The sequence below is a fragment of the Bombina bombina genome, chromosome 4, assembly GCF_027579735.1.
Source record: "Bombina bombina isolate aBomBom1 chromosome 4, aBomBom1.pri, whole genome shotgun sequence".
NCBI classification, from domain to species: Eukaryota; Metazoa; Chordata; class Amphibia; order Anura; family Bombinatoridae; genus Bombina; species Bombina bombina.
Genome location: NC_069502.1, coordinates 124,681,188 through 124,705,792, shown reverse-complemented (window position 1 = coordinate 124,705,792; position 24,605 = coordinate 124,681,188). Strand labels below are relative to the sequence as shown.

General features: G+C 41.3%; 1 protein-coding gene across 1 annotated transcript in view; it reads left to right on the top strand.

The window, feature by feature from the left end:
* Positions 1–24,605, top strand: part of FKBP1B (FKBP prolyl isomerase 1B) — a 140,186-nt gene that overhangs the window by 110,783 nt on the left and 4,798 nt on the right. The window lies entirely within an intron of this gene.

Below are 24,605 nucleotides of genomic sequence, written 5' to 3'. Positions count from 1 at the left end.
TAGAGAACTAATTATATTTAATAATAAAAACAAATTGGACTGCATGGTTTATCTGAATAATGAAAATGTAATTGAGTTTCACATCCCTTTTAGCTGTAAGTTGTCACTCCAGATGGTGCATGCAAAAAAAAACTAATTGGCCTGATTTTTCATGCAGCAGTAGTTCTAAACTAGGGAACCTGTTCGCCGGTGTTTGTAGATAGTGTGCAGCCAATCAGCAATGTCTGCTACCTCCATTTATGTTTGCACAAGCAACTACTTGTGCTGCACTCCCTCCTGCTCTCACACAACCAATTGCGGGAGAGGAGAGCTTGTCAATCACCCTGGATAAATGATAAATGAGTTGAAGTGATTTAACTCCACCTCCTGTGAAGTGGCGGAGAGGTAAGGAGGCAGCAGTTCTGTAACCTCTTGGTCTTAACTCAAAGGCCCACATGCATGACCTGCCTACACAGCTTGGTAAGTCAAGACTTTGTCCCTTTAACCAGTACATCTAGATTTAACTTGATCAGAATGACATTTTTTTAAAGGAGCACGAAATGTTGTTTGTTTTTTAACACCTTGAGCCAATCCTGTATATGTGTGTACAATTATATATATATATATATATACACGTCATGCGGTACATAGACCATCGTACCGCATAACATATATACGTCCGACCTTCAGGAAGCTCCAGCAATCTCGGTTGTCACTTGCTCTTCCTGGGCTGCAGGAATCAGCCTTCATATGGTTACAGAGCAGAATCGGTGCACCGTTACCATATGCAATCAGCCAATAGGATTGAGCTGGCATTCTATTGGCTGATTTGGATCAGCCAATAGGATTGAACTTCAATCCTATTGGCTGATTGCATCAGCCAATAGGATTTTTTCTACCTTAATTCCGATTGGCTGATAGAATTCTATCAGCCAATCGGAATTGAAAGGACGCCATCTTGGGTGATGTCATTTAAAGCAACCTTCATTCAGTGTTAGCCGTCGGATGAAGAGGATGCTCCGCGTCGGATGTCTTGAAGATGGACCCGCGCCGGATGGATGAAGATAGAAGATGCCGTCTGGATGAAGACTTCTTCCCGTCTGGAGGAGCACTTCGCCTGGCTTGGATTAAGACTTCTCCTGGCGTCGTTGAGGACTTCGGCCCGGTTGGATGAAGACTTCTCCCGATAAGGTGATCTTCAAGGGGTTAGTGTTAGTTTTTTTTAAGGGGGTATTGGGTGGGTTTTAGAGTAGGGTTGGGTGTGTGGGTGGTGAGTTTTAATGTTTGGGGGATTTGTAATTTTACAGGTAAAAGAGCTGATTACTTTGGGGCAATGCCCCGCAAAAAGCCCTTTTAAGGGCTATTTGTAATTTAGTGTAGGGTAGGGCTTTTTTTTATTTTGGGGGGGGCTTTTTTATTTTGTTTGGGGGATTAGATTAGGTGTAATTAGTTTAAAATCTTATAATTTGTTTATTATTTTCTGTAATTTAGTGGGGGGGGGTTGTGCTTTAGATAATTTAATTTAATTGTATTTAATTTAGGGAAATAATTTAATTAAAGTGTAGTGTTAGGTGTTAGTGTAACTTAGGTTAGGTTTTATTTTACAGGTCAATTTGTCTTCATTTTAGCTAGGTAGCTATTAAATAGTTAATAACTATTTAATAACTATTCTACCTAGTTAAATAAATACAAACTTGCCTGTAAAATAAAAATAAACCCTAAGCTAGCTACAATGTAACTATTAGTTATATTGTAGCTAGCTTAGGGTTTATTTTACAGGTAAGTATTTAGTTTTAAATAGGAATAATTTAGTTAATGATAGTAATTTTTATTTAGATTTATTTTAATTATATTTAAGTTAGGGGGTGTTAGGGTTAGACTTAGATTTAGGGGTTAATAACTTTAGTATAGTGGCGGCGACGTTGGGGGAGGCAGATTAGGGGTTAATAAATGTAGGTGGGTGTCGGCGTTGTTAGGGACGGCAGATTAGGGGTTAATAATATTTAACTAATGTTTGCGAGGCGGGAGTGCGGCGGTTTAGGGGTTAATATATTTATTATAGTGGCGGCGATGTCCGGTTCGGCAGATTAGGGGTTAAAAATTTTCTTTTAGTGTTTGCGATGCGGGAGGGCCGCGGTTTAGGGGTTAATAGGTAGTTTATGGGTGTTAGTGTACTTTTTAGCACTTTAGTTAAGAGTTTTATGCTACGGCGTTGTAGTGTAAAACTCTTAACTACTTACTTTAAAATGCGGTACCAGTCTTGACAGGAGAGGGTGTACCGCTCACTTTTTGGCAGACTCGTAATACCGGCGCTATGCAAGTCCCATTGAAAAAAGAGGATACGTAAGTGGATTTGCGGTATTTCCAAGTCTGGCCAAAAAAGTGACTGGTACACCTGTACCTGCAAGACTTGTAATACCAGCGGGCATTAAAAAGCAGCGTTATGACCTCTTAACACTGCTTTTTAAGCCTAACGCAAAACTCGTAATCTAGCCAATAGTTATTTTCATGTGTCATCATTATATTCCAGAAGTAAAGTATGATATGCCCTTAGTTTTCTGCGCAGTCCTTTTGTACCAGCTGCAGTGGAGGAGTTATGGACAGCTTCTTTGCCAACACTAACATCACAATCTGTTGGCAGCCAGAGACGTGACTATCTTGTCAAAGCTTTTGCAGTAAACAACCACCACCAAGAGCTCAATCATTTGTTTTGTTGACATTGAGGAGCATGTGACCCTGCAATACAACAGATGTGCAACGTTTTTTTATTTAAAGAAAAATTTAAAGAAAAAATCATCTAAAGACAAATTTCTTATGTTTTTCCCAGTTTACTTACTTGGTATCACTAAATTGTTCCTTTAACAACTCTAAACCTGTAGTTTAATATTGATTATATTCCAGCGTAGAATAACCAAAATATTCTTGGCCAACTGACTGATAATGGCCGCCATAATGCGTTAAAACAGACAGGTTGTCGAAATTACTCATTTAAAAAAATAAATAAATTATTGGGACACAAAACAGGTCCTATAAAATTCAACATTTCAATTCTTTATATACTTATAAAAAGCAGTAATAAAAAAATTAGATGGAAAAGTTTACATAATCAAACATCTTTGAAATGTACATATCCTTCTTGTTCTCCGCCCTACTAGACCAGCGAGTTATAGCCAATCTGAAGCTGCATAACACAGAAATCCGTAATTAGAATGTTCATATTTTAAAGTCGACATTTAAAGTACATCAAACAAAATTCATGAAAAAAAACTATTATCTGTTAAGAGTACATTATATCAAAATTACGTATTATGACAAAAAAGTTAAAAAAAATTAATTAAAATGATGGGATGTATTTATTAAATACACACTGTAACAGTAAAAGGTTTTCCAAGGCGCCTGCACTCTACTGGTAGCCACAAGATTGATCCTGACGTATAACTTGCGCACAATATCTGTTTTTGTGGACGTTGGCGCACAAGTTAAATTCAGTCTGATTACAAGTTAAAAGTAAATGCGAACACTTGAGCGCAATTGCGATTTAAGCTAGAATAATCACTGTGACTTCAGAGCCCTGGTTAACTGTTACGTGAGTCAAAAAAGTGTCACAAAACACATCAAAAAATACATTTAAAATTACAGTTAAACTCATAATAACACTATCTAATAAAAAAAGATTTTTTAAAAATTGCAATAAAATGCTATAAAGGCTCAAAGATATGAGATGCCAGGTGCACCAAAAGTGCTTTTACATAGGTATTCATAGGATCACATGTACATATGTATACATGTATTTATATGTGTATGTATGTATTTACAGACATATATACACATGTATTTATATGTGTATATATGTATTTACAGACATATATACAGATGTATTTATATGTGTATATATGTATTTACAGACATATATACAGATGTATTTATATGTGTATATATGTATTTACAGACATATATACAGATGTATTTATATGTGTATGTATGTATTTACAGACATATATACAGATGTATTTATATGTGTATATATGTATTTACAGACATATATACAGATGTATTTATATGTGTATGTATGTATTTACAGACATATATACACATGTATTTATATGTGTATATATGTATTTACAGACATATATACAGATGTATTTATATGTGTATATATGTATTTACAGACATATATACAGATGTATTTATATGTGTATATATGTATTTACAGACATATATACAGATGTATTTATATGTGTATGTATGTATTTACAGACATATATACAGATGTATTTATATGTGTATATATGTATTTACAGACATATATACAGATGTATTTATATGTGTATGTATGTATTTACAGACATATATACACATGTAAATAGAGATATACATATGTATAGAAATACATACACATATCTCATTGCAACCTTGCACTAGTGTTTGCAAAAGCTGGCGGCTGTTTTTTTCTTTTTTCAAAACCAGGGTCCATTAAAGTCTGGGGGAATACGATCCTGCGTTCGTAGCTTTATAAAGTTTTTTTTTTTTTCTGTGCAAGGATACAACCACAAGAGCGCAAACATTTTACTTGCTACCTGTAATGGGTGCGCAATGGTAAAAAAAAGGTGAGCGCAGATAAAGCACTCACGATAGTGCAACACTCGTGATCTAACCCATAATTTATCTGCTGAGTAAGCACTCTTCTTCCCTGCTCTTCCCCAGCTTGGTGACATTGAATAGCAGTTGCAACAGGATTCCTAATAATAGCAGCTATTTCCAATTCCCAGATAAGAAGGCTCCTATGCACTGGCGCTTTTTCTGGGCGGTCTTATTATCCCATGGCCTTTCCTAGATTCAAGTGGCCAAGTAAGTGAAAGGGACATGAAACCCATGATTCAGACAATGTAAATTCACAACTACTTTTGTTTTCTTGGGTAACTTTGTTAAAAAGGATAATTTATACCAATCCTCAGCAGTAGCCATGCATTACTGGGAGCTAGCTTTTGATTGGTGGATGCACATAAATGCCTCTTTTCATTGGTTCACCTGTTTTCAGCATAGCTCCCAGTAGTGCATAGCTGATCCTTCAACAAAGGATACCCAGAGAATTAAGCAAATTGTTATAACAGAAGTAAATTGGAAAGTTATTTAATATCACATGCTTTATTTGAATCGTGAAAGAAAAATGTTGGGTGTCATGTCCTTTTAAAGCCCGCTCTGCCTTCCAAGTGCATCTTACTTGAGAGAGCTGGTGTAAGTTTTGCTTAGAGAGCGAATGAATAAATGTGGTCCATCTTGCGATGGCCTCTAAAATGTAAGGAAATGGCAGAACAGACTGGGAAATAAAAGATCTATAGAGGCTTCCGTGTTTTATCATATCAGCATTTTATTATATGGGATATCCCTCAGTTTATCTACACCAATCTATACAGCAGGTTCTAAATGTTGAGCAAGTTATCTTTCTATTTGTGGTTCCCAGCTTATTTTTTGCGATCTATGTGGGAACTCCGTTTTACCAGAGGGTGATCTAAAGGTGCACCCAAAATTTGTGACTATTTTATGTTGGGCATAGCAGCGACCCTGATTCAATAGACAAACTCCCTTTGCGTCTACTCACAAAGAAGTTATTCTCATCAAAGCATTTTTCCTAAACATTAGGGAGACAAGAAATACTTGTGGTATATAAAGTATGCAATAAATTGTACCATATACCTTATACCATCCAATTAAAAATATTCAGTACTCAAAAAATGTTTGTTTTTTAAATATGTTTGCATTTAATCAGATATGAACTATTAGTGGAATTTACAGAATTATTTATAGATCTCTGGGAATCAAGGTGGATTTGTTTTGTCCAGATAGCATGTGTAACGATCTGGCATCTGCCCTCATATGGAACTGAAGCACCAACCGTGCTCCAGTTCCATATGCAGGCAGATGCCTGTAGCTCAGGAACTCCGACTCTCAGCTTCCTGAAGCTCAGACGTATATATATATATATATATATATATATATATATATATATATATATATATATATATATATATATATATATATATATAGTGCAGTATGTGTCACGTACCTGGCAACTTGTTTTTTGTTGCCATGGCCATGTGGGGTTATCATGCGGTGCACGACATTGACGTTATCACCACGGGCGCATCTATGTGTGTCATTCTTTGCATGCATTTACGCCTATTTAAAGCCCCCTCTCTCTCTCTCTTCTCCTTGCCCAAGTATAGGCTGTGCCTTGTGTACTCCTGGGTGCTCTATTTGCTATTTATATTAAAGATTGAACTGCTTGCCTGTTGATGAACCCTGCTTAGCCTGTGACCTACTGTTTGTATAACCCTTTGGTACTCAGAAAGATTGGACTGCCTGTCTGTTGCTGAACCCTGCTTAGCTCTGTGACCTACTCTTTGCCTAACCCTTTGGTACACAGAATGATTGGACTGTCTGCCTACTGCTGTACCTTGCTTAAGCTTTATGTCCCACTCTTTTGCCTTGTCCTTTGTTTCTCCAAAAGTCTGGGCTTGCTGCTGTTCCTGTTTTACCTCATTCCTTTAAACCGTTAAACTTAGTACTGGGAGTTTTCTTTATCTTTCCACTTGACGCCGGGATAAAAAGACTACTGGCCAGGATTGGTCTGATAAAGAAATATCCAACAAGCATCACAATATGATAAGCAAAGTACCACAATGTATACATACATCAGATTCAGTGAAGAGGTTAATTATCCCATGGACAGGAAGTTGGAAGCTTACTACAGAAAGGCATTTCTACAGGCAGGGTTTCTCCAACATAGGTGTGTCCGGTCCACGGCGTCATCCTTACTTGTGGGATATTCTCTTCCCCAACAGGAAATGGCAAAGAGCCCAGCAAAGCTGGTCACATGATCCCTCCTAGGCTCCGCCTACCCCAGTCATTCTCTTTGCCGTTGTACAGGCAACATCTCCACGGAGATGGCTTAGAGTTTTTTAGTGTTTAACTGTAGTTTTTATTATTCAATCAAGAGTTTGTTATTTTAAAATAGTGCTGGTATGTACTATTTACTCAGAAACAGAAAAGAGATGAAGATTTCTGTTTGTATGAGGAAAATGATTTTAGCAACCGTAACTAAAATCCATGGCTGTTCCACACAGGACTGTTGAGAGGAATTAACTTCAGTTGGGGGAACAGTGAGCAGTCTCTTGCTGCTTGAGGTATGACACACTCTAACAAGACGATGTAATGCTGGAAGCTGTCATTTTCCCTATGGGATCCGGTAAGCCATGTTTATTAAGATTGTAAATAAGGGCTTCACAAGGGCTTATTAAGACTGTAGACTTTTTCTGGGCTAAATCGATTCATTATTAACACATATTTAGCCTTGAGGAATCATTTAATCTGGGTATTTTGATAAGTTTATATCGGCAGGCACTTTTTTAGACACCTTTCTCTTTAGGGGCTTTCCCAAATCATAGGCAGAGCCTCATTTTCGCGCCGGTGTTGCGCACTTGTTTTTGAGAGGCATGACATGCAGTCGCATGTGTGAGGAGCTCTGATACATAGAAAAGACTTTCTGAAGGCGTCATTTGGTATCGTATTCCCCTTTGGGCTTGGTTGGGTCTCAGCAAAGCAGACACCAGGGACTGTAAAGGGGTTAAAGTTAAGAACGGCTCCGGTTCCGTTATTTTAAGGGTTAAAGCTTCCAAATTTGGGGTGCAATACTTTTAAGGCTTTAAGACACTGTGGTGAAATTTTGGTGAATTTTGAACAATTCCTTCATATTTTTTCGCAATTGCAGTAATAAAGTGTGTTCAGTTTAAAATTTAAAGTGACAGTAACGGTTTTATTTTAAAACGTTTTTTGTACTTTGTTATCAAGTTTATGCCTGTTTAACATGTCTGAACTACCAGATAGACTGTGTTCTGAATGTGGGGAAGCCAGAGTTCCTTCTCATTTAAATAAATGTGATTTATGTGACAATGACAATGATGCCCAAGATGATTCCTCAAGTGAGGGGAGTAAGCATGGTACTGCATCATTCCCTCCTTCGTCTACACGAGTCTTGCCCACTCAGGAGGCCCCTAGTACATCTAGCGCGCCAATACTCCTTACTATGCAACAATTAACGGCTGTAATGGATAATTCTGTCAAAAACATTTTAGCCAAAATGCACACTTATCAGCGTAAGCGCGACTGCTCTGTTTTAGATACTGAAGAGCATGACGACGCTGATAATAATGGTTCTGACGGGCCCCTAAACCAGTCTGATGGGGCCAGGGAGGTTTTGTCTGAGGGAGAAATTACTGATTCAGGGAACATTTCTCAACAAGCTGAACCTGATGTGATTACGTTTAAATTTAAGTTGGAACATCTCCGCATTCTGCTTAAGGAGGTATTATCCACTCTGGATGATTGTGACAAGTTGGTCATCCCAGAGAAACTATGTAAAATGGACAAGTTCCTAGAGGTCCCGGGGCTCCCAGAAGCTTTTCCTATACCCAAGCGGGTGGCGGACATTGTAAATAAAGAATGGGAAAGGCCCGGTATTCCTTTCGTCCCTCCCCCCATATTTAAAAAATTGTTTCCTATGGTCGACCCCAGAAAGGACTTATGGCAGACAGTCCCCAAGGTCGAGGGAGCGGTTTCCACTTTAAACAAACGCACCACTATACCCATAGAAGATAGTTGTGCTTTCAAAGATCCTATGGATAAAAAATTAGGTTTACTTAAAAAGATGTTTGTTCAGCAGGGTTACCTTCTACAACCAATTTCATGCATTGTCCCTGTCGCTACAGCCGCGTGTTTCTGGTTCGATGAGCTGGTAAAGGCGGTCGATAGTGATTCTCCTCCTTATGAGGAGATTATGGACAGAATCAATGCTCTCAAATTGGCTAATTCTTTCACCCTAGACGCCACTTTGCAATTGGCTAGGTTAGCGGCTAAGAATTCTGGGTTTGCTATTGTGGCGCGCAGAGCGCTTTGGTTGAAATCTTGGTCAGCTGATGCGTCTTCCAAGAACAAGCTACTTAACATTCCTTTCAAGGGGAAAACGCTGTTTGGCCCTGACTTGAAAGAGATTATCTCTGATATCACTGGGGGTAAGGGCCATGCCCTTCCTCAGGATCGGCCTTTCAAGGCCAAAAATAAACCTAATTTTCGTCCCTTTCGTAGAAACGGACCAGCCCAAAGTGCTACGTCCTCTAAGCAAGAGGGTAATACTTCTCAAGCCAAGCCAGCTTGGAGACCAATGCAAGGCTGGAACAAGGGAAAGCAGGCCAAGAAACCTGCCACTGCTACCAAGACAGCATGAAATGTTGGCCCCCGATCCGGGACCGGATCTGGTGGGGGGCAGACTCTCTCTCTTCGCTCGGGCTTGGGCAAGAGATGTTCTGGATCCTTGGGCGCTAGAAATAGTCTCCCAAGGTTATCTTCTGGAATTCAAGGGGCTTCCCCCAAGGGGGAGGTTCCACAGGTCTCAGTTGTCTTCAGACCACATAAAAAGACAGGCATTCTTACGTTGTGTAGAAGACCTGTTAAAAATGGGAGTGATTCATCCTGTTCCATTAGGAGAACAAGGGATGGGGTTCTACTCCAATCTGTTCATAGTTCCCAAAAAAGAGGGAACGTTCAGACCAATCTTAGATCTCAAGATCTTAAACAAGTTTCTCAAGGTTCCATCGTTCAAAATGGAAACCATTCGAACAATTCTTCCTTCCATCCAGGAAGGTCAATTCATGACCACGGTGGATTTAAAGGATGCGTATCTACATATTCCTATCCACAAGGAACATCATCGGTTCCTAAGGTTCGCATTCCTGGACAAGCATTACCAGTTCGTGGCGCTTCCTTTCGGATTAGCCACTGCTCCAAGGATTTTCACAAAGGTACTAGGGTCCCTTCTAGCTGTGCTAAGACCAAGGGGCATTGCTGTAGTACCTTACTTGGACGACATTCTGATTCAAGCGTCGTCCCTTCCTCAAGCAAAGGCTCACACGGACATTGTCCTGGCCTTTCTCAGATCTCACGGATGGAAAGTGAACGTGGAAAAGAGTTCTCTATCTCCGTCAACAAGGGTTCCCTTCTTGGGGACAATAATAGACTCCTTAGAAATGAGGTTTTTTCTGACAGAGGCCAGAAAAACAAAACTTCTAGACTCTTGTCGGATACTTCATTCCGTTCCTCTTCCTTCCATAGCGCAGTGCATGGAAGTGATAGGTTTGATGGTAGCGGCAATGGACATAGTTCCTTTTGCGCGCATTCATCTAAGACCATTACAACTGTGCATGCTCAGTCAGTGGAATGGGGACTATACAAACTTGTCTCCGAGGATACAAGTAAATCAGAGGACCAGAGACTCACTCCGTTGGTGGCTGTCCCTGGACAACCTGTCACAAGGGATGACCTTCCGCAGACCAGAGTGGGTCATTGTCACGACCGACGCCAGTCTGATGGGCTGGGGCGCGGTCTGGGGATCCCTGAAAGCTCAGGGTCTTTGGTCTCGGGAAGAATCTCTTCTACCGATAAATATTCTGGAACTGAGAGCGATATTCAATGCTCTCAAGGCTTGGCCTCAGCTAGCGAGGGCCAAGTTCATACGGTTTCAATCAGACAACATGACAACTGTTGCGTACATCAACCATCAGGGGGGAACAAGGAGTTCCCTGGCGATGGAAGAAGTGACCAAAATCATTCTATGGGCGGAGTCTCACTCCTGCCACCTGTCTGCTATCCACATCCCAGGAGTGGAAAATTGGGAAGCGGATTTTCTGAGTCGTCAGACATTGCATCCGGGGGAGTGGGAACTCCATCCGGAAATCTTTGCCCAAGTCACTCAACTGTGGGGCATTCCAGACATGGATCTGATGGCCTCTCGTCAGAACTTCAAAGTTCCTTGCTACGGGTCCAGATCCAGGGATCCCAAGGCGGCTCTAGTGGATGCACTAGTAGCACCTTGGACCTTCAAACTAGCTTATGTATTCCCGCCGTTTCCTCTCATCCCCAGGCTGGTAGCCAGGATCAATCAGGAAAGGGCGTCGGTGATTTTGATAGCTCCTGCGTGGCCACGCAGGACTTGGTATGCAGATCTGGTGAATATGTCATCGGCTCCACCATGGAAGCTACCTTTAAGACGAGACCTTCTTGTTCAAGGTCCGTTCGAACATCCGAATCTGGTCTCACTCCAGCTGACTGCTTGGAGATTGAACGCTTGATCTTATCGAAGCGAGGGTTCTCAGATTCTGTTATCGATACTCTTGTTCAGGCCAGAAAGCCTGTAACTAGAAAGATTTACCACAAAATTTGGAAAAAATATATCTGTTGGTGTGAATCTAAAGGATTCCCTTGGGACAAGGTTAAGATTCCTAAGATTCTATCCTTCCTTCAAGAAGGATTGGAAAAAGGATTATCTGCAAGTTCCCTGAAGGGACAGATTTCTGCCTTGTCTGTGTTACTTCATAAAAAGCTGGCAGCTGTGCCAGATGTTCAAGCCTTTGTTCAGGCTCTGGTTAGAATCAAGCCTGTTTACAAACCTTTGACTCCTCCTTGGAGTCTCAACTTAGTTCTTTCAGTTCTTCAGGGGGTTCCGTTTGAACCCTTACATTCCGTTGATATTAAGTTATTATCTTGGAAAGTTTTGTTTTTGGTTGCAATTTCTTCTGCTAGAAGAGTTTCAGAATTATCTGCTCTGCAGTGTTCTCCTCCTTATCTGGTGTTCCATGCAGATAAGGTGGTTTTACGTACTAAACCTGGTTTTCTTCCAAAAGTTGTTTCTAACAAAAACATTAACCAGGAGATTATCGTACCTTCTCTGTGTCCGAAACCAGTTTCGAAGAAGGAACGTTTGTTGCACAATTTGGATGTTGTTCGCGCTCTAAAATTCTATTTAGATGCTACAAAGGATTTTAGACAAACATCTTCCTTGTTTGTTGTCTATTCCGGTAAAAGGAGAGGTCAAAAAGCAACTTCTACCTCTCTCTCTTTTTGGATTAAAAGCATCATCAGATTGGCTTACGAGACTGCCGGACGGCAGCCTCCCGAAAGAATCACAGCTCATTCCACTAGGGCTGTGGCTTCCACATGGGCCTTCAAGAACGAGGCTTCTGTTGATCAGATATGTAGGGCAGCGACTTGGTCTTCACTGCACACTTTTACCAAATTTTACAAGTTTGATACTTTTGCTTCTTCTGAGGCTATTTTTGGGAGAAAGGTTTTGCAAGCCGTGGTGCCTTCCATCTAGGTGACCTGATTTGCTCCCTCCCATCATCCGTGTCCTAAAGCTTTGGTATTGGTTCCCACAAGTAAGGATGACGCCGTGGACCGGACACACCTATGTTGGAGAAAACAGAATTTATGTTTACCTGATAAATTACTTTCTCCAACGGTGTGTCCGGTCCACGGCCCGCCCTGGTTTTTTAATCAGGTCTGATAATTTATTTTCTTTAACTACAGTCACCACGGTTTCATATGGTTTCTCCTATGCAAATATTCCTCCTTAACGTCGGTCGAATGACTGGGGTAGGCGGAGCCTAGGAGGGATCATGTGACCAGCTTTGCTGGGCTCTTTGCCATTTCCTGTTGGGGAAGAGAATATCCCACAAGTAAGGATGACGCCGTGGACCGGACACACCGTTGGAGAAAGTAATTTATCAGGTAAACATAAATTCTGTTTTTATTCAAGCTTGTTGTCAGCATATCATGCTTTGCAGGCTTTGGAGTGATGCCTTATCTGACATAGTCTCAGAAGAGATCTCCCTTGAGGAGAGACAGGACTGCCAAAAAAGTATCAAAGTGGCCAATTCTTTTATTTGCAAGTCAATAGTAAACATTATTCATGTAAATGCTAAGTATGCAGCCCTGTCTGTTCTAGCTAGAAGAGTTTTTGTTTAAAGTCCTGGTCTGCAGATATGATCTCTAAGAGACGATTTCTGTCTTTTCCTTTTTAAGGAACGATTCTCTTTGGTCTAGGATTGGATGCAATCATTTCCACAGCAACTGGTGGTAAGGGTGCTTTCTTACCGCAGGACACACGTTCTAAATGCAAATCTTCTAAAAGTCTACCTGGAAACATGTAGGTTCTTGGAAAAAGTCCAAGCAGTCAAAAAAAAACTGCTGTCCCTTCAAAGTCAGCATGAAGGTGTGGCAGATTAGTACCCAAGGATCCTGAACAGGTTTAAATATAGTTTCCCAGAGGTGCAGAAAAGGTTTTCGCTTAAGGCCTCCTTGGAAAAGGTTCCTTCTGTCCATGTCCCCAAAGGTCAATTATAGGCAAGAACCTTTTTTCAGTGCTTTCTAGACTTGAAGTACATAGGAGTAATTGTTTTCAGTTCAACTGTCAGAAAGAAATTAAGGTTTCCATTCTATTTTTATTGTACCAAAGAAAGAGGGAACTTTCAGACCCATATTGGATTTGAAGACTCTTAACAAATTCTTAAGAGTCCCCACCTTCAAAATAAAGACATTTTCGAACCATTCTGCCTCTGGTACAGCAGGACCAATTCATGACTAGCATAAATCTCAAGGATGCATATCTCCACATCCCCATCCACAGGGATCATTTTCAGTTCATCAGATTTGCCTTTCAGGAAAAGCGTTTCCAATTTGGAGCTCCTCTGCTTAGTTTGGCTGCTGCCCCCAGGATCTTTACAAAGGTTCTGTGAACCTTGTTGTCTGTGATAAGACTTAAAGGAATATTGGATGCTCCATATCTAAACAATGTTTTAGTTCAGGCTTTTTCCTTACCCACTTTCACTTTCCTTTGGTTTTATCACAGTCATTGGATGTAAGATCAACCTTTCAAAAATGTATTTGATTCCTCAGATCAGAGTCACGTTCCTGGGGGTGGTCATATACTCAGTCTCCATGCGTTTGTCTCTCACAGAGACTCGAAGATCAAAATTCCAGAGATTTTGCAAATCATCGTGCAAATCATCGCCTTTACCTTCAGTAACCATTCAGTAGCACAGTGCTTGGAAGTAATTGGTTTAATAGTCTCAGCCATTTTATTTGCAAGATTCCATTTATATATATATATATATATATATATTTTTTTTTATATATATATATATATATATATATATATATATATATATATATATATAAAGTGAGCAAATGGAGTCCAGCATGGTAATGCGGGGAAAAACTTTGTCGGCTTTAGATATACGCAGGACGTATGGATGCGAGCTGACAGTTTAACACGGAGAGGCGCTGACTGAGGACTTCGATCAAAGATATATATACGGGGCTCCAAGTGCTTTTTATGCAACTACTGGATTGATATGTAATAAACTTTTGTTAACATTGTAAGTGCAACTCTGTAGCGTTGTGTGTTCATTACCTTTATACTACACTTGATTCTGGTTGCGCTTTGTTTCTTCGCAGACTTTTTTGGCAACTGTAAATAACACTGCTTTAAACATTGTTGCAAACACGGCTGCCAGATGGTTAGACACAATACACGCTCCTGAGCTCATCTAGAATTACTCTTTGAGAAAGGAAACCAAGTGAACTAAGCAAAATTGATAATCAATGTAAATTGGGAAGTTGTTTAAAGTTTTATGCTCTTTATAATGCATTTAAGTTTAATTTTCAGTATGCTATCACCAGATGGTATATGTACAAGTACACCCAGTAAATGTCAGCAGTGTTTTTTCCCCATTGTTATTAGTATTAAATGAATAAGATATTTAATCAGTTCTTCTGTGTGTGCATGAATATGCTTTTCCTGGGTCCCTAAATACATTGTATTAAGAACCACTAGTATTAAAGTAAATGATGTTAAGTGTCCAGTTTGTCGGCTTCTTCTATTATAGAAATCTATTTAAATATACAGCACATATGGCAAATTGAATAAAACATCATTGGATTTCTATTATACAATTTCTTTCTCTTCAGCTTATTGAGTTTGTACTCAACATTTGCTCTCAAACTATATCACCCTGTTCAGTGTGTGAGCTGTTTACGTGATTGTAAAAAAGACGAATAAAAGAATAGCTGCAGGCACAGGATGTATAACAATTGCACTGTGAGTTGTAAACCTGCTACTGTAGTTGTACCCAGCCTTTTAAAGGGACAGTGTACACTAATATTTGTTCCCCTTTAATGTGTTCCCAATTGTCCATTTTACCTACTGGAGTGTATTAAAGTGTTTACAAATAGCTCCTTTACCTTTATTTTATTTTAAATAATGTTTGATGATTTTGTCTATTGAATCATTTTTTTAACTTAAGTTCTGGTTAAAAAAAAAAAAACGTAAACAAGAAAGTTTAGATAAAATAATGCTCCCAGTTGGTGTTTGTGACAGAGAGGTACTAAAATGTTCATTTCACATTGTTCTCTCTAAGGTCCCGATTAAAAAAAAAACACTCACAGGGGCCGCCTTCATGAAATTCTATTAGAAAGGGGCTGTCCCTGCGAGTAGCGAGATGTCTCCCATACAAATAATGAGATCGCAATGGAGGGTGAAGTACAGAGGGGGGAAACCGGCGTGTTTTAAAACATGAATATTACGCTTAATACAAATCACACAGTTCAGTGCACTGTACCTTTAATTCACTGTTATTTTCGTATTCCTTTCAGAGTAATTATTATTCTTATTATCGGTTATTTGTAGAGCGCCAACAGATTCCGCAGCGCTATAAACAAATGCGGAGTACAACAAAACAATTATATGGATCAAATGGGTAGAGGGCCCTGCCAAGAGTTGCACTGTTGTAGTAAACTCTTAAGAAGTTGATCTACAAACAGCTGGACTCTTAGGCTTAAATGCTAAGGGGGTTCAGAGGATAGTGATGGAGGAGAGGAACTGGTATAAAGAAAGATTAGCGTAGGTTGTATGCATCCCTGAACAGTAGAGTCTCTAGGGAGTGCTTGAAGCTTTCAAAACTAGGGGAGAGTCTTGTGGAGCGAGGCAGAGAGTTCCACAAGATGGGAGCCAGTCTGGAGAAGTCCTGTAAATGGGAGTGTGATGAGGTAACAAGAGAGGAGGAGAGTAAGAGGTCATGAGCAGAGCGGAGGGGACGGGAGGGAGAGTATCTGGAGACATGGTCTGAGATATAGTGGGGAGCAGTGCAGTTGAGGGCTTTGTATGTCAGAGTGAGAATTTTTTGTTTGATCCTAGAGGCAAGAGGAAGCCAGTGAAGGGATTGGCAGACAGGTGCAGCAGATGAAGAGCGACGTGTAAGGAAGATGACCCTAGCAGAGGCATTCATTATGGGTTGTAAAGGAGCTAGGCGGCAGGTGGGGAGACCAGAGAGGACAGAATTGCAGTAATTGAGACGGGAAAGGATGAGAGAGTGGATTAAAATCTTAGTTGTGTCTTGTGTAAGGAAGTGTCTAATTTTAGAGATGTTTTTAAGGTGGAAGCGGCAGGATTTAGCCAAGGATGAATGTGAGGCGTGAAAGAAAGATCTGAGTCAAATGTGGCCCCGAGACATCGGGCATGCGGGCTAAGGGTAATAATGGAGTTGTCGACAGTTATAGAGAGATTGGGGGTGGAGATTTTGGAAGAAGGGGGGGACATAAGGAGCTCAGTTTTGGAGAGATTTAGCTTGAGGTAGTGAGAGGACATCCAGGAAGAGATGTGAGAAAGACAGTTAGTGTTTTGAGTATTTAGGTAAAAATTCGCCATTTTTTAACTGGCGAGAAAAAACATTGAAAAAGTGTGAAAATGTTTATAGAATTACGCTGGTATTTGAGAAAAAAACTTCATATACGCCCATATTCAGCTCATTTTACGAAAAAAAACTATTACGCTTTGTATTTTGTACTTTTTAATCAGAATTTCTTGCTTTTTTTAATTTTTTTTCTTTCGCATCCAGTGTACTTAACTTATGATTTACGCTTTGCATAGTTTATACGATTTATTACTGTGTAATTTACATACAAATTTAATGTTTTTATAAAAGACAATTTTTGGTGAACAATTTTGTTACAAATTTTTATGTACCTTAACCTCTTAACGACCAGCACCGTACCCTGTACGACGCTGCTGTCCTTGGCCTGCCTCTGCCATGATTCGCCATGAGTGGGGCAGTGCACAAATAGATTTGCAGAGTTATCGATGCAGAGAGGGACACTCTGTGTCCCTCTCTGCATTGGTCAGTGGTGGTGCTGATCGATGGTGGCGAGGGAGGGTTAGGAGGGAGGGGGGCGGGAACAGATGGGACCACTACACTACAAAAAAGAAAAACTCTGAGAGCGGCAGGAAGTGGGGAGGAGGGGGAAGGAGATCCTAGAGTGGTGGGGGATTAGAGGGTAGGGAAATTATTTTTTTGGGGGGAGGGGGTAAATGAGGGAAGGGGGAGGGAGATGGCAGCTACAGTACCAAAAAGGAGGGGGAGGGTTAGAGATTTTTGGGACGGATCAGGGAGGTAGGAAGGTAAAGGGGTAATCCTACACTGAAATAATAATAATAATAATAATAAAAATAAAACAATAAAAAAAAGGTGTAAAACTGTATAGTGGCAGACTTTCTGCCAATACTTAAAGGGACATTATACACTTGTTTTTTCTTTGCATAAATGTTTTGTTGATGATCTATTTATATAGCCAATAAAGTTGTTGTTTTTTAAGAAAATGAATAGTTTTGCTTATTTTTAAATAACATTGCTCTGATTTTCAGACTCCTAACCAAGCCCCAAAGTTTTAGGAGAATACCAACGTATACCTACTCCAGCTTGCTCCTGTTTGTGTAAAGGGTCTTTTCATATGCAAAGGAAGGGGGGGTGTCTGATATTTCCCACTTGCAGTGGGTGTTCCAGTAACCTTTTAAACAGAGCTAAACTGAAAGCTTCTAAGTACGTTTTTAAAAGGTTTTATACTGGATTTTTAGATCAGCATCTGTGCATATTATTCTTTATAGTAGTGTCTATTACATGCAGTTATATGAAAATTGGTGTATACTGTCCCTTTAAAATGAGGGTGAGTGACCTTTGGGGATTATTGCACAAGTTGTAATTTCAGTAAGAAACCTAAAATTTGTGAAAGTGTTAACAATATTTTTTATTTGATCGCATTTGGCGATGAAATGGTGGCATGAAATATACCAAAATATGCCTAGATCAAAACTTTGGGTTGTCTTCTAAAAAAATAAATATATGTTTTTTATAGGTAAATATAAAAACAAGGATCTATTTCTGTTTAAATTTAGTGATGGCAAAAATGCTAAATGGTCTTTTGGGGAAGTTTTGGTCTGAAATGCCCCGCCTGTTCCTTAAGGGGTTAATAATACAATTTTCCATCAAAAGGGGAGGAGAGTCCATGGCTTCATTCATTACTGTTGGGAATTAAGAACCTGGCTACCAGGAGGAGGCAAAGACACCCCAGCCAAAGGCTTAAATACCTCCCCCACTCCCCTCATATCCCAGTCATTCGTTGTCTTACGTCACAGGAGGACAACAGAGAAGTGCTGAAGATCGGAGTAGTCCCTTATGGAGGGCAGTACTCTTCGGAATGGGACTGGAGTTTTAAGTAGTCCTATCAGCCTCTCAGTGAGAGCCTGGGTGAAAGTTAGAGTCCGGAGATGCAGGGAGAGTCTTTCTGCGAAACCATCCCGACTCATATTAACAGCTCCACAAGCAATCAGCGTTGACGAGTTTCGCTGCCTGCTTTTTATACTCCACTCCATGTCAGGAGCGAGGCTACTAACCTGTCTCACTTGAAGGGCCGTGTTCCTGTTCCATGGCGTAGATTCTGGTAAGATGGTTTCATTTTTGTTATATAATGATAACACGGAAGACAGGGTCACAGTGTGACGTCTTTTATCTTTAAAGAATCAAGGGTTAATATTCCTGGAAAGGGGATTATTGAACAGGGGGGTTTATACATGATATTGTTTATTGTGTCGTTGCTGCATTATGTGCGAGATGAGGTGACTTATGGGAGTATGGTGCAGCCTTTTTATTTTTGACACGTTTTCTCCTTATGCAGGGGCTGTGGAGTTATAAAATCATTATTAGAATAAAATATACTATTTAAAAGAAGAATTACACATTAAATATGTTCTTCATAGATAAAACATTTAGATATAAAATAAAATAATAAATATATTGCTAACACTAGAACGATAAGAACACAGAGCGCATCCCAGATTCAAGGTAAAATCTTTTGCAACTTTATTCGTGCACACAATCAAATGCACTTACAAGAATTTAAAACATGTGAGTTAATGAAGCTGTGAATTATATAAAGTATATTTTATAAATGACATTCTGTGAATTTAAATACCTCAGATATAATTAACATCAGATGAAATTCTGTTATTAATGTTCCTGTAGGAATAAGAAGTTTGAATGGTACAGCACATTAGGGTGTGTGTAGAAACAGATTATTTGAATTAAATATTAACTAAAGTATAATTTCTGTGTTCAGATCTGTGCGCAGCTTTTTGCTGTTATTGTGTGAAATATATTGCTAAATCATTATTTCTTTAAGTTTATGATGTGCATTTATAAAATATAGAATATGGAATAAAGAGTTATAAATGAAATTAACCTAGATAGGATTAGTCAGAGTTTAGTTAGTAATGGGTTAAATGCTGTTTTAAGGACAATGTATTTAGGACTGACATTTACATTCAGTTGCTGTTGTCAATCAAAATACTTATACTGCTAGCTAGACAATTAGTATTATTAACACTCTAATGCACTGAGCATGAACAAGTTAAAATAGTATTCGGTTCCTGCCGGGCATTCCATGTGACCGGGTGTGACTATCTATCTTCTTCTGTTGATCAGCGGCACAGGAGATGAAACATTTTCTGTAGTCTGGGTCATAGGAGGTAGTGAGTGCTTCGGCCATTGGAGGTTATAAAGGTGCCTATTTATTAAATTAATCTAATCCTTAATAACAGTGCCAGCTATGGAGGACTCTGACGCGTTGGAGGGCTCGCCCTCTTTAACTAGGTCTCATTACTGTGTTTATTGTGAGGAGGTTCCGGTAGATCAGCCTGCTCAACTATGTTCCACATGCCTTTAATAAAGTTACGACATCTATGAGCAAACGGATGTCTAGTACTACTGAGCCATCCACCTCTGAGGGGTCCTGTCCCATAAGGTGCGTTCCCTGCATCCATCTCCTATTGCAAATGCAGCGCCCCAGGGTCCAACCATTACTCCTGCGGGAGAGATTCGTTGGCCGTCAGATTTTGCGGATCAACTGCAAATGGCGGTATTGAAAGTGATCCATGCCTTACCAGGTTCTGCTAAGCGCAAGCATAGGGCGTATCATGGCCACCCAGCCCAGGGGTTGTCTACGCCCGTGGAAATCTCGGAGGCAATATACAATGAGGAAGCCCACTCTGACTCTTTGGAGGAGGCCCCTTCTGGGTCGGAGTCCGTGTTATCTAAACCTCTGGCTGCGGAGGAGCCTGACTTAGGTTTAGGTTAGAGAATTTGCGCTTTTTGCTGAAACAAGTGCTTGCTACTCTGGAGGTTCTGGAACTGAAGCTTCTGGAGCAACCTGCGATTCCTAAGCTTGATAAGGTATATGAGGACAGGGTGGTGCCTCAGGCCTTCCCGGTTCCTGTTAAAATGGCAAATATTAAAAAGAATGAATGGGATTGATTAGGTTCTCCCTTTTCCCCTTCTTCTTCCTTTAAGAAACTGTTCCCTGTCCCGGACTCTCAGCAGGAGCTGTGGGATACTGTCGCTAAAGTGGATGGTGCTATCTCCATGCTCACGAAGCGGACAACTATTCCCCTCGAGGATAGTTTGTCGTTCAAGGAGCCCATGGATAAAAAGTTGGAAAACATGTTAAGGAAGATGTTTCAACACACAGGGTTTATTTTTCAGCCAGCAGCGGCTGTAGCCGCGGTCGCCAGAGCTGCGACATATTGGTGTGAATCACTGTGTGAAATGGTCAAAGGGGAGACTTCCATCGACGAGATACAGGACAAAATTAAAGCGCTGAAGATCGGAAATTCTTTAATATGTGATGCCAATGTGCAAATTATTTGCCTGAACGCTACGGTGTCAGGTTTTTCCATCTTAGCTCGCAGGGTTCTGTGGCTTGGTCTGTGGACATGACCTCTAAGTCGAGGCTGTTGTACCTGCCTTTTCAAGGAAAGATTCTGTTCGGTCCAGGATTGGATTCGATCATATCCACATTTACGGAGGCAAGGGAGCTTTCCTACCGCAGGATAAGAAGGCTAAGCCTAAAGGATCTACCTTTCGTGCGGACAAGGCCCAGCGCCAGCAGCCCGCCGCTAAAATGGACCAGTCCAAGGGAACTTGGAATCCAGCTCATTCTTGGAACAAGTCTAAGCTGAGCAAGAAGCCTGCCGAGACAAAATCGGCATGAAGTGGCGGCCCCAGATTGGTCTCTAGACCAAGTAGGGGGCAGATTATCTCTCTTCTCAGAAGCATGGTTCCAGGGCGTTCAGGATCCTTGGGTTCTGGATATTGTCACCCAGGGCTACAGGATAAGGTTCAGATCCCATCCGCCCAGGGGCTGATTCCTCCTATCAAACCTGTCTTCAAGACCTGAAAAGAGAGAAGCCTTTCTAGAATGTATGAGAGAGATCTCCTCTCTAGGTGTAATTGTACCAGTACCCCAAGCAGAAAGGGGACTAGGGTACTATTCAAATCTTTTTGTGGTTCCAAAGATGTGGGGCACGTTCCGCCCGATTCTGGACCTAAATAAAGTGTTTAAACAAGTTTCTGAGTGTTCCATCGTTCAAAATGGAAACGATCAGATCTATTCTTCCCCTAGTTCAAGAGGGACAGTTCATGACAACCATAGACTTGAAGGACGCTTACCTTCATGTGCCAATCCACAGAGACCAGTTCAAGTTCATGAGGTTTGCGTTTGTGGCTCTTCCCTTTGGTCTGGCGAGGGCCCGAGAGTCTTCACGAAGGCTCTGGGGGCTCTACTTGCTGTGGCGCCCTATCTGGATGACATCCTAGCCCAGGCACCGTCACTCAGTCTTGCAGAGGATCATTTGCGGGCTCTTCTTTTTTTGCTCCAATCTCACGGTTGGAAGATCAACTCAGGAAAGAGTTCCCTGATTCCCAGTAACAGGGTGGAGTTCCTGAGTACGATAATAGACTCTGTGTCCATGAAAATTTTTCTGTCAGACCATCGACGCAGGAAGATTGCGTCCTCTTGTCTTGCCCTTCAGTCCTCCTCAAGCCCCTCGGTGGCTCAGTGTATAGAGGTGATCGGACTCATGGTTTCCAGCATAGACGTCATCCCATTCGCCAGGTTCCATCGGACCACGGATGCGAGTATGGCAGGATGGGGAGCTGTTTGGGGTGCCAGGATGGCACAAGGAAAATGGTCCCGGGAGGAGTCTCTCCTTCCGATAAATATTCTGGAACTCCGAGCAGTCTACAATGCTCTGAAGGCATGGCCTCTTCTGGGGTCGTTCAGCTTTATCAGATTCCAGATTGACAATATTACCTTGGTGGCTTACATTAACCACCAGGGGGTACGAGGAGCTCCCTAGCCATGAGGGAGGTGTATTAGTTCTTGGAGTTCGCTCTCAGTGATTCACATTCCAGGTGTGGACAACTGGGAAGCAGACTTTCTCAGAAGGCAATCCTTCCATCCAGGGGAATGGTCTCTTCACCCCGAAGTGTTTGCGGATATTGTCTCAGGTGGGGATCGCCAGAGATAGACCTCATGATGTCCAGACTCAATTGCAAGCTACCCCGATATGGGTCAAGGTCCAGGGATCCCCAGGCAGAACTAATAGATGCCTTAGCGGTGCCTTGAGGGTTCAGCCTAGCTTACATTTTTCCACAGTTACCACTTCTACCTCCGGTAGTGGCACGCATCAAACAGGAGCTGGCTTCGGCCATTCTGATTGCTCCATCATGGCCGCAGAGGACGTGGTTTGCGGATCTGGTGGGGATGTCATCCTCTCCGCTGGGGAGGTTACCCTGTTGCAGGGATCTGCTGGAACAGGGCCCCTTTCAACATCAAAATCTCGATTCTCTGAGGCTGACTGTGTGGAGATTGAACGCCTAGTCTTGGCCAAGAGAGGCTTTTCGGAAAGTGTTATTGATACTCTCATTTAGGCAAGGAAGCCAGTCACTCTTCTCATCTACCATAAGGTGTGGAGGACTTACTTGTCCTGGTGGGAAAAGCATGGATATCCTTGGCATAGGATGAAGATATCCAGGATTCTGTCTTTTCTCCAAAACGGGTTGGATAAGGGTCTTGCCGCTAGTTCTTTAAAGGGACAGATTTCGGCATTGTCAGTCTCACTGCATAGGAGACTCGCTGAGCTCCCTGACATCCAATCATTTGTTCAGGCTCTGTCTAGAATCAGGCCTGTCTTTAGACAGTCTGCTCCCCCATGGAGTTTAAACTTGGTCCTTAAGGTTTTGCAGAGGGTTCCGTTTGAGCCTATGCATTCCATTGACATTAAGATTCTGTCCTGGAAGGTTCTCTTCCTGTTGGCTATTGCATCGGAACGCAGAGTATCTGAACTGGCTGCCTTGCAATGTGAGCCGCCTTATCTGGTTTTTCATGCGGATAAGGCTGTGCTTCGCACTGGTTTGGGGTTTCTTCCCAAGGTGGTGTCTAACCGTAACATCAATCAGGAAATAGTGGTTCCTTCTTTGTGTCCTTACCCTTCTTCTTCTAAGGAGAGGTTACTTCATAATCTGGATGTGGTTCGTGCCCTGAAGTTCTATCTTCAGGCTATGAAGGATTTCAGACAGTCTACATCTCTTTTTGTGGTGTATTCAGGGAAGCGCAAGAAAGCGTCTTCTACTTCTTTGTCCTTTTGGTTGAGGAGCTTGATTCGCTTGGCCTATGAGACAGCAGGACATAAGCCTCCTCAGAGGATCATGGCTCATTCAACAAGAGCTGTGGCTTCTTGTTGGGCCTAAAGAATGAGGCCTCTATGGAGCAAATTTGTAAGGCGGCTACCTGGTCCTCTTTACACACTTTTACTAAGTTTTACAAATTTGACGTTTTTGCTTCTGCGGAAGCTGTTTTTGGGAGAGAGGTTTTGCAGGCTGTGGTGCCCTCAGATTAGGGTCCGCCTTTTACCCTCCCGGTTTCATTCAGTGTCCTCTAGAGCTTGGGTATATGTTCCCAACAGTAATGAATGAAGCTGTGGACTCTCCTCCCCTTTAGATGGAAAACATAAATTATGCTTACCTGATAATTTAATTTCCATTGAGGGGAGGAGAGTCCACGGCTCCCGCCCGTATCTCTGATGGGCGGACCTACATTTAATCATCTTCTGGCACCATTTATACCCTGATGTTTCTCCTACTGTTCCTTGTTCCCTCTGCAAAATGACTGGGGGATGAGGGAAGTGGGGGTGGTATTTAAGCCTTTGGCTGGGGTGTCTTTGCCTCCTCCTGGTGGCCAGGTTCTTAATTCCCAACAGTAATGAATGAAGCCGTGGACTCTCCTGGTTTCCTTGCTAGCTCAACCCATTTCATTGGGTTGTGGTTTCAATTAGCAGAAACCATTATTTCATATACAAAAGTATACCTAAAGGTACAATTTATCATACATTTTAAACTCTCCAGCTGGTATAACAATTCATTATTAATACATGAAGAAGAAATCAGTTTTACAGTATGCTGTCCCTTCAATGTCCCCGTAAAGTTTCTCTAAAGGCTACTTGGAAAATAGTGAGGTAAGTTAGCTTATTTTTTAAAGGGACATTGGACTCCTGGTTGCAACTTCAGTAACAA